General features: G+C 52.3%; 1 long non-coding RNA gene across 1 annotated transcript; it reads left to right on the plus strand.

The window, feature by feature from the left end:
• The first annotated feature begins 225 nt into the window (after window positions 1-225).
• LOC113941425 lies at window positions 226-3149 on the plus strand. Its single transcript, XR_003525677.1, has 3 exons — window positions 226-408; window positions 2605-2695; window positions 3120-3149. It is a non-coding gene; the product is annotated as an uncharacterized LOC113941425 (long non-coding RNA).
• Window positions 3150-4034: the final 885 nt, after the last annotated feature.

A 4034-nucleotide genomic window follows, 5' to 3' on the forward strand; every position in this document is an offset into this window, starting at 1 on the left:
AGAACAGGGTTTTCTCGTCTGTAACAGAATAGTCGTGGCATTTGCTGTTGAATGCCGGTGGCAGTCTAGTCAGAAGAGGAGCCCGTGCTTCACTAATTTTCCCTTTTTGTCCTTCGGGGTGACTTCTTACCAGGGATGTTCTTCTTGACCCCCCGGGGCAAACGGAGGCGTTCGCCTGGTCAGCGTCAGGAGCCATCCTAACTGAGGCCCTGCTGGGTAAGTGCTTTTCGTGTGACTGGCCGGCGAAGCTGTCTGTGGGAATGACCTGGCTATTGCTCGGTGCAGTCCTAATTAAAGTGTCTTTTACTCCGTGTTCCCAGGCTCCCTCTTTCCCTTCGGTCGCCGTGGATGTGCCGGACGCCTCTGGCAGGACTGAGCCTGTGGCTTTTATGTCCAGCGTGCCTGCAGGTAAGAAAAGCTGGGAGTGCAGTCCCTCTGCTTTGATTGCTGTGCCTCTTTGGTAGGGATTTTGGAGGGGAATCCCAGAGCGATTTGGTTTGAAGGGGACCTTCAAAGGCCACCCCGTCTTCCGTGGGCAGGGACACCTTCCACTGTCCCCGGTTGCTCCGAGTCCCGTCCAGCCCGGCCTGGAACACTTCCAGGGATGGGGCAGCCTCGGCTTCCCTGTGCAGTGTGCTCTAATATCTCTCCACTGGCATCATGAAAAATTTTGTTAGTATGTCCCTTTCAGTTGAAAACCATTATCCTTTGTCCTATCAGTAGAAACCTTGGTAGAAAGTCTCTTCATTTTTCTCATAAATCTCTTTATTTACTGGAAAGCTGCAGTAAAACTTCCCTGAATCTTCTTGTGGGGTGGGGTAAGTCAGAGGGACACGTTTCTCTCCTCCTGGCTGTTGGCATTTGCTCCCTGGGCACTGGCTCTTTTTCCCACTCCACTCTGGTCCTTGCCGTGTCTGCTGGGAAGAGTGGAGAGGAAGGGGCAAAGGTGAGCCTGGGGTCCCTGAGTTGTGGGGTTGGGCTGTGCTGAGAGGGGCAGGTGGGTCCCCGTTGGTGAGCCCGAGCCTTGGCTTGGGGGTTCAGGAGCCCAGGGGACCAAGCTGGGAGGTGTTTGCAGCTCTGCCAGGGCTGGAGCTGACACGGCGCTGGGGGAGAGCCTGGAGCTGGGCTGGGCCGTGGGACAGGTGCAGTGGAGCTGGGGGAGGGTTTGGGACTCCCTGGGGAGAAAGGAGGGATGGATGGGCTGGATGGAGCCACAGGCATGTGCTCCTGGGAACACACTTGTCCAGGACGCTGGGATCCGGGTCAAACTCCAGTTCCCCTCATGTCCAGGGATGCAGGGTCTGAGGGACTGGATTTCCCTGGGGGTTTGCAGGAGACCAGGAGTGAAAGGAAATGTGGTGCTAGAGCAGGCTGTGTTTGCCTCTGAGGACAGAGAGCCTGTGGGCTGAGGTGAGATTGCTGTGAGTGTTGCAATGAGCATTCCAGGAAACGGGGAGCTTGGAATTCCAGGTGTTGATGGAACCATCGCCTTAGGTGTGTTTGGTTTGTGTCTGTGGGAGCTGGGATTCGGGCTGGAGAGCTGTTGCTGGGAACAAAGGGTGGAGAAAACCTGTTCCACGCATGTGTAAGGAAGGATGGAGTAGCAGTGAAGGGGAGTATTTCTATACAGTATCAATATTCTCCATGTGAGATGGAGCAGCGATGGGGGTGGTTGGGTTTGGCCTGGGCCGGTCAGGATCTGCCATAAACAACCCACCAGACCCTGAACCCTCACTGGACATGTCCAGCCCCTCAACAGATACCCAAGTCGTTCATTAACTGTTACAGAGGACAAATGATTGGTAATTGCTTCTGATCTGTGGAGAATTCCCTTTGGAATGATCAAGCAGAAAGCGTATCAAGGCAGGCAGAGCATTTCTTTTGGCTCTTTTTTTTTTCCTGCTTTGTCATTTTCTCTCTGGCTTCAGTGCATTTTGTGTGCTCCTGTTCAGGGAGCAGCGTATTTTTACCTTGAAATTCAGGGTGGGTTTGTTTGTTTAGGGTTTTTTTTCTTTCCCAGTTGAATCAGGCCTTCCGTGCATAGTCTGGTGTTGTCCTACATGACTGCTTTGGTGCTGGGTTAGAGAGAGAAGGGGAATGACTTTTCATTCTCTTCCAAGCAGAAGTGGGAGGTTGTCTTGCCCCTCCCCAAACCACTGCAGGCACATGGGAGTAGCTCAGTGCTGGCCCAGTTCTCTGAGAAACACCCATGGGGGAGAGGTTTAAGTCTTAATGACAACGCTCTGGTCTCTCGATGGCAAAGACTGGGTGCTACAGTCCCAGCCTGATGAGGGAGAACAGGAACTTCTGTTCTTTGTGGCAAACCTGCTGTTACTCCTTGTGCAGTCTTTTCTTTCCGTTGTATGTGTTACTGTCCAGAATCTCTCCGAGGCAAGCTGTTAGAAATTTAGAGGTAGGACTGGAATTTGGGTCTGTTCCCTACAAACTCCTGCAAAGCCTGAAGGACCGGGCTGATGACTGCTCTTAACAAAGGTGGTTTATTAATATTCCATCAGATTTCTCTGAGCTCTGGGCAGGACAGGCAAGGGTTGGGGTCGGGAATTATGCAAGCAAGACCTGTTATTTCTCCTGTGTGTGTGTCAGTTTGGCAGGGCTGGGACAAGGAGGACTCGTGCGGGCGCCTCCAGAGACAGCGGGAACGGGAGCGTGCTGCAGAGAAGGAAAGTTCCAGGTGGTGGGTGCTGAGAAATTTGTCCTTGCCTTGCCCTGTGCTCTGCACTTAGCAATGGGTCAAGTGCAGAAGTTTCCTGGGGAGCCTGGAAAATGATGCCGGGTCTGCTAAGAAAAGTGGGGCCAAAAGAGCAGGACCCTGGGTCTGCGAGCGTGGGAGGAACAAGGGAGGGGTCATCCTCTGCCTCCGGGAGGGAGGGCAGCAGGAAAGGCCCCGGACTAAAGCACGGAAGTGCCGTTCCCCAGGGAGCCCCTGCCCAGCACTGAGCTTGCTCCTGCCCTTGCTGTCCCTTTCCCAGGGGAGCCGAAGCGTCGGGGGCGGGTGCCAGGGGGGGATGGAGCTGCCGAGGACAAACCGGGAGGGTGTTTGCGAGGGAAGGGGGGAGAAGGAGCTCCTGACGGGCTTTTTTTACTTCTTCGTCCCACAGAATTGCCACGAGAGGAAATACTTCCGAGGGACTTCCCTCCGGATAAGCCCTGAATATGCCGGGAGGTTTCAGCCGGGAGAAAGGAGCTGTGGAAGAAAAGCAGCCTCAGAATAGCCAGCGGGGATCATCAGGTTTGCCAGCCGAGAAAAACAAGGAGGGAGAGGAGGGAATGGGGTTCCAATTCCTAAGGATTTGGTGGGTGTAGGATTGCTTTCTGTGTGTTTTGCCAGTCCCTTTTGATTCCTGGGATGATTTTAAAATGATGGCTTTAGCAGTCAACTAAATTGGAGATGTTGTTTTTGAGAGGAAATGAGGCCAAATAAAGGCAGAGTTTTGGGGTGATTTGGGTCAGTTTCTGTTCATTTTCTGGGGAGGTTTGGGAAAGATTGAGGTAATTTTTTGGGGTGATTTGGGTCAGTTTTTGGGGTCAGTTTTTTGGGTGATTTGGGTCAGTTTCTGTTCATTTTCTGGGGAGGTTTGGGTCAATTTCAGGTCCTTTTTTGGGGGAGATTTGGGACAGTGTTGGACCATGTTTTGGGGAGATTTTGGTCAGTTTTGGGGCCATATTTTGGTGTGATTTGCCAGAATTTTGGGTCACTTTTTGGGGTGATTTAGGTGAGTATAGGATCGTTTTTTGGGGTGTTTTTCCTGAGTTTTGGGTCCTGTCTTGGGGAGATGTGGGTCAGTTTCTGGTCCTTTTTTGGGGTGATTTGGGTCAGTTTCTGGGAGTTTTTTGGGGAGATTTGGGACAGTTTTGGACCATGTTTTGGGGAGATTTGAATCAGTGTCTGGTCGCCTTTTAGGGTGATTTGGGTCAGTTTCTGTTCATTTTTTGGGGAGATTTGGGAAAGATTGGGGTCCTTTTTTGGGGGTGATTTGGGTCAGTTTCTGTTCATTTTCTGGGGAGGTTTGGGT

This window comes from Corapipo altera, unplaced genomic scaffold (assembly GCF_003945725.1).
Source record: "Corapipo altera isolate COAL_440 unplaced genomic scaffold, ASM394572v1 339, whole genome shotgun sequence".
Classification (NCBI taxonomy): domain Eukaryota; kingdom Metazoa; phylum Chordata; class Aves; order Passeriformes; family Pipridae; genus Corapipo; species Corapipo altera.